Below are 12,384 nucleotides of genomic sequence, written 5' to 3'. Positions count from 1 at the left end.
ATTAACACGAGCATTTTTTTTGAGCGATTGTCAAATTATGTGGGATCGAACGAAAACAAACCTTTTTTACGGCCAGGTGTTCATGCAATATCGAATGTATGCTGGTGGGAGAAATGCATGGGCATGTCTCTATCTGAAGATATGTTACATGACGGTCTTGCATTATCAGTTCACGTACCGCATCGATGTTTTCTGGCACAAGGGCTGTTTTTGGACGACCTTCACGGAATTCGTCTTTGATGGTGCTTCATAGCCATACAAAGATTTTAGTTCATCGATGCACTCTTGTTGTGATAATCCACGTCGAAAGTTGTAAAAATGATCGCATGAAAATGTTCACGAGTTAATTCCATTTTTTGGCCGAGATGAATTTTTTAATCCCCTGTAAATAAAACAATTCACGATTAAATGACAAAACGTTCTGAGATTGCACCTGGCAACACTTATTGTTGCCTAGGCCAGAAATATATATAGCAGCCTCCTTAGGTTGAAATTTGATTAGAAATACGAACAGACTTTTTCGACTACCCAATGTAAAATATTTTTCATAAACTGCTTTAGCCTGTCTAGTTTTCCCAGAAGATACCTTGCCCTTATTGCCTCAAAGACTCCATATTCTGTAGGATCACATATACTGGTGTTTCTACGGGATATTATCATAACTCTGTTAAAACCCATAAAGTTTTCATAACTTAACTTAAACTACCCCTCCATATAATATTTTAAGCAATACCACTGCTACGATTCTGGTATCTTAAATATCATTTACTATGTGGGTTTCCGCGTCGTTTATTTCACGCTTTTATTACCAAGATATTTGTATGTGAAACTACAACAGCATATCCGCCTACAACCATACATATATACAAAAGTATATATATAAGTATATAAGTGCCACCCTGCCTTCTAAAAGCTTGTTGCTTACGGTTTGCGTTTATAAGCCTTGCGCCTTCGCGGTGCGAACAACAACCATTTAATGTCATTTTGAGTTTCTGTTGATAGGCGAATCTGATTTTCGGCATGCTCGAAATGCATAAATAAATGCAAAAGGATTTTAGTTTTGGTTTTATTTGTATTTAAACCAAATGAAGATGTATGTATGTGTGTATCTATGAGTGTTGCAAGATTTAAACGCGGGCGGGCAAGTTTCTATATTTATGAGCGCAGTAATAATGGGAAATTATGATACTGGTATTTAGGGTATCATAAGATATACTACTCTCACCAGCTAATCTAAGCCATATAAGAGTAGGCGTGTATAAAGTCCCAGTTCAAAAAAAAAAGAGCGGTATTTAAAAGAAAGTGTACTGGAGCATATGTTCCAAAATATTGTAGAGGGAGCAGCAAGAGAGTAAGCTTCACTACTTAGAGTGGCAAACAGAAATTGAATTTAGAGTTGCAACTTGCGCTTGGGTATGCGATTTATTCGGAACTGCTGGAATGTGCTTCGAGCGCTCTGTTGTGAGAATAATTATACGTAGAAATGTCTAAATCACCTACTTTATAATATTTGGCGGAACACAACAATATAATTTGTTGTCGGTTGAAAATCTCAGAGCATTTGAAGTAAAATAGCTCAAGTGTTGGGTTTTGGAACCTTAGACCCAGGATAGTTTTAGGCAATACTTCAAAGTAATCTAACCAATTAACAGTAGTTTAAATTACAAATGCGTATAAAACTCCTCGCTGGTCGCTAGAGCAATATTTTTTATAGCTTCGGATATTTTAACAGTCATATTTTATAACCCTTTCCTTTCACTTACCGCAAGGAGTTCGACTTGATCGATTATCTTCATATCACAAAATCATTAAATTGCTTCTTCTTCTTCTTAATTGGCGGAGACACCGCTTACGCGATTATGGCCTAGTTAACAAACGCGCGCCAGCGTTTCTTCTTTTCGCTACGTGGCGCCAATGGGGTATTACAAGCGTAGCCAGGTTCTTCTCCACCTGGTCCTTCCAACGGAGTGGAGGTCTTCCCCTTCCTCTGCTTCCCCGGCGGGTACAGCGTCGAATACTTTTAGAGCTGGAGTGTTTCCGTCCATTGCTTATATAACCTTTTTTCGGCTCTAAGCAAAATCATTTTGATCAAATAAACCAAGAGTAATCACTCAGGAAATAAAGTAATTTTCGATTTAACGTCAGTAAGCACACGCTTACATGATTGCCTCCTGCCTTTGTGCAAAAGTCATTGAACCCCGCAGGTTATTTAAAGACTTATTAAGAAAAAAAAAAACAGAAATTACACAAATCCATTCACAAACATACCAAAAGTGCGTGCCATTGTCTCTCACCTTAAGACAAATTTGCTCAGCCGCAACGGAAAGAGAAGTTAAGCACTTGCACACGCCAACTACCTTATATAAATTTCCGATTATTATATTTGATAGCTGCGTGGCAGCAATGTGACGGAAAGTGGCGTTAAGATGACGTCAAAATGTCAAAACGAAAGCAGCAAATATAAGCAACGATTTCGGACGGAAGTGATAAAGTTCATGCAATTATTTGTAAGCCGATCAAAGGTAATTAAAGCTGAAATATGAAGGTGTTGCTCATGAATAATGGTGTTTACACTTATTTCACCTATATACCTGTATATGGTATGAATTTATTTATTCTATTTGACAGAAGTTAAATCATATATGAGCGCTTTGCTATCACATTCAAATAAAATAATAATTCGTTTAACTTTTTGAGAAACTAAAGAAACTACAAAAACATTTGAAAATTTTTCGGAAAAAATCTTGAAAAGCCTCAGTTCCAAAAAAATTTCATCGGATGCATAATTTCCATTTGAAATTCTTCAAAAATTCGTCGATTCCCAACTATTTTAAAGCCACACAGTCTATCTTACTATCTTTATTCCAAATAAACCAAGAGTAAGTAAGTAAGTGAATTTCACTTGTTCGTATATAAGTATCTATCTATATATTTGTTTATCTTTGTGTGCTCAAATTGCATTCGCGTGTTTTGTGTCACATTGAGTCTTCTTGGCTTGCCGCCCAACATAAAAGTTCAAGTAGTTCCATTGACTTTGGGTGCAATGAGTGTCTGGTGTCAACAACCGTGTTAGCTTGAAAAAAGTCCGTAATGAAAACTTAAACGAATATGATAGATACATTTTTGCCAGCTGGCACTAATACTAAGATGTCGTTCATGTCTTCATGTAAAGTATGAAGTATAAAGTGATTAAAGATTTAGTATTTAGGTTTGGCTAAATTATATGAAATTTTTAATCAATAAGAATACAAAAGCTTTTAAATTATTAAAAATGCGATTGAGTTAAGTGCATTCGGGTATGAAAAATTTAATCTAAAGTTGAAAGCTGGATAAACCTTTGTCAAGCAGAGACTGGGAGATGATGAAGTAAAAATTTTAATTATATTTTCAAAAAGTCTAAGTGAAATTTAATGGTTCGATAAGCATAATTTCAGACTTGTGATTTTATTAGTCTAAAAAGATTCCTACCTATAGGTATAGTTGGAAATAAGGACCTCGCTTCGACCTAAATTAAAAGCAGATATCATTTGCTCAGGTGTCTCATTATTTCCGTTATGATAAAAGTTAAGTTATACCTCGATTGCCCGAATAATATGTTCTCAAATGTTGGCAATATCCATAAATGAAGCATGAGTCTATAAATCTGTGAGTTTTTCGACCTCAATTACTCTACATTATGTATGATAAAGTGAAGTCGAGCTAAAGTGAGAAAGTGACTCATGCCTCTCCAGGTTGTGCGCTGGGTTTAGGACCCGCCATGTAAAAAACGTTTTAAAGGCATGCACCTCGGTTGTCCGGTCCCTTAATTGGGAAGGAGCTGCTGCTCATTTTGTTGATGCTGTCAAAAGAGGAACAACTACGGTGCAATTCAAGCTCCTTATGTACAGCTGTTACCGAAACCATTGATTTTCGGAAAAGGCAAAAGACAATTGGGAAGTGCTGTATCGTAGTAGAGAGAAAACAGACTTACTTAGCTATGCTATCCGGAGTTAGGCAAAAGGCACCCAGTTTAACTTTCAGGCCTTGTCAGCGTATTTCAAACATAGAGGTTTGCTATTGGGAAAGCAGATATCGCTGAGGAATAACCTACCAGACAAACCTAACCTAACTTAACCTGCTGATAACTATTCGAAGATAACAAAAGGAATCTATTATTAGAATAACAACAAGAAGTACAAAACTAATAATGATGGTTATAAAATTTAGTGAAGAACTCTGCGTAGAAACTCATGTTTCTAGTAATTCTATGTAGATTGCAGTTAGAGCTGTTTAAGTAGTATATAGGATAGATAGAATAGGACCTCAGAACAACCATAAACCGCTATTCGGTTCTATTTGCAGTCCTGTTTTCAAAAATCATGTTACATTTTGACTACTTTACATAACTGCGATATGTTTCTACAGCAATAAAAGTTTTACTACTTTCAGTTGTTAAATTTTACAGTTGGTATTTCCACTGCACTACATTCACGTTCTCTTTCTCTCTCTTTCAAACTCGTCGTGTTGCACTCGGTTAATACTTTAATAGAAATTTTTGCGCAAAGCTGCTAACTATAAAACGCCAATTACGAGGAATTTAAAAACGAGCTGAAATTAGAAGTGACTATGCACTAGTTAAGCTGACCTTGTGTGGCCTAATAAAAGCAGCACCGTTAGAGAGCACAGCACGCACCGACACTCGGCCGTCGCCGTTAGTACACGTTGTAAATGCAAGTGAAACGATGCGAAGCTGTTGACGCCACGGGCGAATTGGGGCCACCAAGGACTGAACGTGAAGTGAGCAAATGTAAAGCGCACGAAGTGAAAGTGAAGTGGTCGAGTTGAGTTGAGTCAAGGACCATTGACGCACCACTTCGTTTTGTTGGCGGCAATAACAACACGAACACGAAAACACGGCTGCGTGCAATGGTTTCAAGCAAAATATACACGACGATGTATAGAGCGCAGCTGTTGCCCTTCACGTACCGTTACGCGCCATAGATGCGTTGCAAACAAACAAACAAACATATGTACAAACATTATGTAGGCGAAAATGTCAACAGCCAAAGCAGCAACAACAAAATCAACAGTATTGTACTCATACTCGTAGACAGGGAAAAGTGAATTGTGAATTGGCTGAAAAGAAAATGGAACGAATGGCGCAGCTGATGACACAATGAATGTGGCTGAGTGATAGATAAAGGGGTGGGGAGTTGTAGGCAGGCCGACTTAATAAGAAGACGCGTTGAGCGCGAATATAATGCATTATTTTTGTTGTTTTGATGACAGCGGCAGGTTGTCGAGCGCGTAAACCAGACGAACGAGGGCGAAATGGAATTTGATGTAATTGGCAACATTAAAAGGAAACGAAGCGTGTTCCTGCATAATCAGCATGACGCGCGCTAAAAATGAGCAGTAGATCAAGTAGCAAAAAAATAAAAAATAAAAACGAAAAATAATAATAATTTAATAAGGAAGTAAGAAAGGACTAAGTTCGGGTGCAATATGGTTCGGTTCTTGCTATTTGCAAACATCAAAGTCACAGAAATTCCTTCAGGAAAATATGAGAGTTGGCGATAGTATCGAGATAGATAGTATTTATCTACTTTTGCCATTAAGACATATTAACATGTAAAAAAATATTTACCCTGAGTTTTATTAATTATTTACAATCACCAATCATATGGAGTAAAGCCAGCTAGATGTTCGAAAATTCTGGTAATTCTCATTTTATCTAAGGTAATTCACATATTCGTGGATATACTAAATATATGCGGCATAAAGTCACGTGGAAGTTCGATCTTTATTAAGTATACGGGGCCCGGGGGTTACCCGACTTAACTCATTTTTGTTGCACAGAGACACTATTGTCAAGAGAGGATTTCTCTTAATTTCATAAGAATATCTTATTAATTAACCAATGTTTTCGGTCAAAAGTCAACTACAGGTACTGGAGCAGGGCTCCACCCAGACAGACAGTCATCTGGATTGCAACTCGTCTCTTTATCCTGATCATTTTGATATACATATATAACCTAATCACGCTTAATTTTAGCTGATACCTACAATCGTTCGGTGAATAAAACTTCTATACTCTGTAGCAACATGTTGCAAGTGTACAAAAACAAACAGGAAAGCGACATACAAGCGAAAGACAGCTGCTAGAGTACAAAGCGACTATGATAATGGGGTGTGTGAGAAAGGAGAATAAAAAAAAAACGAATTAACTAAAATCGCAGGCGCTTGTCGCTTGTAGGCGCTGATGTGCGCGAAAATCCAAAAACAGAATGCCATAAAACCTATTGAATGACAAATGTTGAATGAAAGGCATTGCACCGTGTCTCGTGGGGGCGTGTGCGGGTTTTAGCTACGTAAATAAGAGTGACATAATGCTGGCAGACGATCAAAAGCTGAAAAAATACGAAAATAGCAAACAAAAAGCGGAAGCGTCAGTTACGACAACAATATCAATGACAATGAAGAACGAGTGTGGGTTGACTGCATGCGGAAGGGGTGCGTGGAACGCTGAAATTATTTGCAAATTCGTAATACATATGTATGTGTATGTAGCTATGCTCTTAGCTAAACGAAAATATACGAGCATGTAGTTTTAAGGCATTCTTACGCTTACGTATGTCAAATATACAATTTTGGAGATTTTAGATTATATTTTGTAAGTGATTTTGTGAATATATATAATGTATAGTTGAAGTGTGATTGTCTTGTTAGATATTGTTTATTTATGTTTGTGATATTTTATTTATAAAAATATTTATCTTGATTTTCATCGTTCAGCCTGTATGACAGCTATAAAATTTAGTGGTGCAATCTGAAACAGGGCTGGTTAAAGATAATTTCTGGAAAAAAAAAAACAAAAAATTCCATACTAGACCTTTATTTTGGTTCGTTAGTTTGCTTGACAGCTATATCCTACTCTAATAAAAATGGCGAATCAATTTGTCAAAACTGAGAGACTAGTTCGCGATTGTCCAGACAGACAGACGGTATCATGAAAAAAATTGATCTATTTATATTTACGTATGAAACTAAAAAGGCAATGAAAGTGACGGTAAGGCTGGCTTTATTATAATTTAAAAGAAAAGTTTGTATCAGTAATTCTTTACACAAATAAGCCCCACCTGGCTGTCAGGTAGCGATTTTTCCAAAAGTAGACTTTCTCTTTTACACTGCACCCATTGAAGAAAATAAATTCCTCGGTGCTCATGTATAACGTTAAGTCTAAGTCTCTAATTTTGGAAATAAATTTACAATATTCTTAGTGTCAGAATTTTATGATTTTGGTAGTTATCCCTCTATGAAATTCTGACTTCTAAAAAACATCATATCTACAGTAATACTTTAGGATCATAATTTAAGCTGCAAAGTTTGGCATGCTCCTTCTTTGGAGATGTTCAATTTCATTTTCATGAACTTCAATTATGATTTCGGCTGATTTTTGATGAATTCACGCACAGTTTTACGGATTTTAATTGGCCCACAAGTTGATTGTCATTTATACCCCACCAAGCGGCGCTAGATTGAAAAAGTTTACTTCGGAACGCACGTTATATGTACATATAAATGGTTAGGATGACGAGTTCAAATATAGTTACTGTTTGTCTGTTCGTCCGTTACCAATCTGTAAAAACGGAATATCTAGATGAAACTTCGCATCCGAGTTGCTTCGCAACAAAGTAAGTAAAAGTAATCGGACCACCAAAGTATAGGACTCAATTCGCAGTAGCAAGAGACACCTGTGGTTACAAAAAGATGACAAAGTGGGCGTGGCATCCCCTCTAATAAGTTTAATGCACATATCTCGCTAGCTCCAATAACAAACTTCGCGTAACGAAAATACTATTATAACATCAACGGACAGTGTGAAAATGGATGAAATCTAATGACAACCCCGCTCACTTCTCATATAACTGTACGGTTAAAAATTACCAAAAAACGCGATAAATCAATACCTTAATACGCCAACGACATCAAATTTCATCTCCGAGACGATAGGAGAGTCCTTTAATGAAGTGGAGGTCAGCGGATATTAGTGTATCTGAGTATCAAATATGGCTTGAATCAGGTCAATACGTAACTGAAACCTCATATACCCAATACAGCGATTTTCGAACTTCCAGATGACTTTATACCGCATATATCGATCAACATGTGAATAATCTCAGCAAAATAGAGTATGTTTTTATTATAACGGTGCATATTTGGGCTTAGATTGAATAGAACCGGGTGAAAACTTACCCTAGACTTCGTATAACTAACAAGCTTTATGTACTTGAGGATACTTCCTTGGCTTAAATTCTTGTAAGTTGTGTGAGTACCGAACTTAGCTCTTCCTTACTTGTTTGGCATAGAAAGCTACACAAATTTTGTAATTGCTTTGTTAATTATTCTGAAACTAAAAATAATGACAGGGTAAGCTGGAAATATACATATTAATTGCATATATGTATGTAGCTACTTATGTTATTATTTTTAAATCACACTTATCCTTACATAACTCTACTTACCATGAATTCCAGAGCCTCGCCCTGTCTCCTACAAAAAAAAAAAAAAAAGAAAAAGGCGAGTTCCATAAAAGTTGATCCGCTTAAAGTGTAAAAAAGATTTACAATATAAAGCTGCTAAACATTTTAAACAATTCTCGGCGCAAAACTATTCCTCGCACAGCGCTCTCACTTAAAATCTACCCAGCAGCACTTTCAAGCTCACTCACCCCACAACTCGTTCGCTCTTGGCACTGACAGTGAATTTGCCCGTTAATTTCTTCTTGCACAAGCCATGGCAGTAGTCCAGCGCCGAGGTGTGTCTAAGTGGATTAAGAGCTGTTTGAAAGGCATTTAGAGCAAACAATTACGGCTTAAGGCCATAGTTGAAGCATTAAAAGCGCGCATCACAAGCAGCTTGAGTAAATACAGCTGAGCGGGAAATGTATTTAGGTTTATTTTTCATATTTGCATAATTAAAAGTTTAATTTTAAAAATAAGCGGTGGGGTCTATAAGTTAAAAGTACCGAAGTATATTAAAAAAAAAAAAAACCCTCAACAGTGTTAGCCAATATAAAATTTTTCATAAGACGGATATAATCATAAGGCTGAAGGCTGAAGATTGTTCAGAAAGGTTAAGAAACATCGCTAGCTTCGGCTAAAATACCATTATAGTATCAAAAAGTATAAAAGATTGTTGCCTAATCTTTGATAATTACACTAGTTTACAGTCATTTTCCAACTGTGATGTTAGAGGCTGGTTGTTTGCTAAAACCGAAAATGATACTAAAATTTTCGTAACACATGTGATTTTTTGTGTTGTAGTCAAGGAGTGTAAAGTTCAAAAAATCATCATATAGTTACTAAAATGACAAAAGAGATTTTCTTTACAGAAAGTTGGCACACCCTTCACTGCCACACCCGTCGAGTCATCTGTGGAAAGACTGAAGTCAATATGGGGATCTAGACTCTGCTTCACCAAAATCACTATCCCCGATGGAATATTGCTGCGGCTCCTGTGACATTTGTCCCAGCGGGTTACTGCGGTCAATGAGCGCGACTGTCAAATGTCGTTTCGCAATCTCATTGGCTGTCGCCGCTGCCATGGACGTTGTCAGTTTGTCGTGCACGTGCTTGACGTCTTTCGGCTACGCGCCTTCGCTTCACTCGGTCGAAAGCGATATGCTTCTCAATATGATTAGCTTATGTTGGATCCGAGACAATGCACAGTTACGAGTAGCGAAATGTGCCCAGCAGTTCCTTATTTTCTGTCTGCCCCAAGTCAGTCGTTTAAACTCCTCTTCCTTTAGGCTGAACTTGCCTTAGAAACGGTTGTCGAGCGTCGCCTTGTGCCACCTTGTTGTCTATAACACGTCCTCGCTTGGCTTCTTCCGGGGCCCTCTCTTGCTTGTTGCCAGTGTTGGAACCCACAGTCAAGTCTTCAGTAGAGCGAAGAAGTTCAGAGCTTTCTTGGTCCTAGGATTCATGAACTGGGGCAGCCGTGCGCTATAGAGCAACATGCTCCCGTTACAGTGGAGGTGTGACCGCTGATGACACCTCTCAGAGGATCGCTGTGTCCACCGGTGGTAGAGCCTCGTCTAACTCCGCCGTTTGTACTGATATCCCAGTCCGTTTCGTTTCGTTGCTGACATCCATTTTGAGTTTTATGATTCGGTGGTTTCTACGCCTAGTGATATATACCTACCGACAATTGCCTCATTAGCCATCACTGTTGTATTACCCGTTCACCTACTTCTGAGAATGTATATAAGGCAGTCAATTATAAGGGGATAATTGGGAAAATACGTTAGCCTTTGCTAGGTGCCGCCTTCTGCAGCAAATTGCCTTTGACCTATTGCCCAATTGACACCCGCGCAGAGAATGCAACTTAAGGAAAGTTTTGGACAATAATTGTGGTAAAATTTCGTGGAAAAAAAATCAAATTTTAAAGTGTTTCATAAAAGAATTTTATTATTATCATCAGTTTGTATGGCAGCTCTATACTATAGGACTTCGATCTAAGATATCTCGTCATATAACATGTCCTTCATATAAGAACTTGATTTTGATCGGTCAGTTTGCATGAGAGCTATAAGCTGTAGTGATGCGAAAATTTCATATCGATCTCTAAAGAACTTAGTCGACAGTCAGACGCGGATAAAGCGAGCTTTAAAACAGAAGAAATGTGAAACTTACCGCTTCTTAAACTTAAAAGGCTTTGCCCTCAGTCTAAATATGATTGCCCCATTGAAGTGTAATAACATTTTATTTTACAATGGTTCAATATACACACGTTATTTTTTTTCCAAGAATCCATAGCTTAATATAAATATATGTATATAAAGACATGGACACATACATATGTATGTATAAACTATTTACCCAACGGCTTTTCCATTCAAGTCATACAAGTAGCTATTGGATATAAGTGCACAACACCAACACTAATACAAAAGCAATGTGGAAGCAAGTAAAATAAATGAGTAAGAAATGAGTGTTCTTGTAAGAAACGGCATGACAATAAGCGTTACATATGTATATACAAACAGACATCTTACAGGAAGTGCCCGAGGCCATGCACAATTGGTTACACATAAGGACATGTTTTTATGTATTAATATGTTTACATGTATGCGTGTGTGAGTGCTAGCATATTTTCTGTTTTTATCTTCGCAAGTAATATTTACTTAACTGTAACATATTGAACATATTCGGCATGAATATGCAAAGCAAAGTGCGCCAGCTTCTACAAAAATCTCAAATTTGTTCTTACAAGGCTTTTGCGTGTAAATTTATGCGTGTGTGTGTTCGAGCGTTGTATAAAGCGTATAAGTGTATTATCCTGCGGCTATACTGCTTTTTCTTCATTCCAATATTGTATGCTTGTTCCCTAAACTTCGTTCGATGTTTTCGAAAAGTTGTGCGGGCGACACAAGTACCGTTAACCCACTTGTTCTTGTGCTTTTAAAATTGCTTCTATGTATGTCAGCAATGCATATAAGCTCTATATTTTCTCATGATTTTGTTTATATGCCGAAATGAAAATAAATTTTTTGTAGTCATTTGAAATATTGTCGATATTGGGAAAGTAAACTTCGTTTAAAGTTTTTTGTATGGTATATTAGAAAATAGCGCTTGCAGGGCTTTTTGGTATTGCTCAGTAATGTAGATTTCTGGTAGTTTATTTATGAATATGCATTTGTTTATTTTATGGTATGAACATATTCCAAATTAAAATTAAAATATGAAATCCTTACTTTCTAAATTATTTTCTTTTTCGATTTGTATGAAAACGAAATTTTGAGAAATCTTTTAATGATTTTCGAATTTCTAATTATATTTGCTTTTATTTTGCAGATACGTGTCCATGTAAAATGTGGTAAGTAGTTTTGAATATATTCAGAGATTTTATGCTTATGACTTTAATAAATCAGTATTACTAAATATTTGTACCATTATTAAAATAATTATTGTTTTTTTTTTTATTAAAAACTACTGAATAAAAACAGGGACACTTCTAGATATTTTGAATTCACCGAGTGGTTCCAATTGTTAGAAGTAAAAAATGCTTCGAATTGTTCTATAACTGATTCTCAAATATCTTAGTTTTTATGAGATTTAAGTTGTTTTTGCCTTGATATCAATGGTAAGACATTCTAAGAGCAAGTCTTGAGACACTTCTATTTAAATTTCTTCCAAATGCAGCTGGCATCTCGATCGGATAGTGTCTGCTTAGAGCTCAGACCGAAGAGTTCCCTAGACCACTTTCGATTTACCCTAGATCAGAATGACCTGGTGTGCACCTGCTGGTGGTTGACCAACACTTGCTGAGCTGGTCTCAGACCCAACAGTTCAGTAGTGAACCGTAAGAGGACGGTGTTCCCATTCCGAAGTTAGCCAGCTT

Source organism: Bactrocera latifrons, unplaced genomic scaffold (assembly GCF_001853355.1).
Source record: "Bactrocera latifrons isolate USDA-ARS-PBARC rearing strain unplaced genomic scaffold, ASM185335v1 scaffold_12, whole genome shotgun sequence".
Taxonomy (NCBI): Eukaryota; Metazoa; Arthropoda; class Insecta; order Diptera; family Tephritidae; genus Bactrocera; species Bactrocera latifrons.
This window is presented reverse-complemented; position numbering follows the sequence as displayed.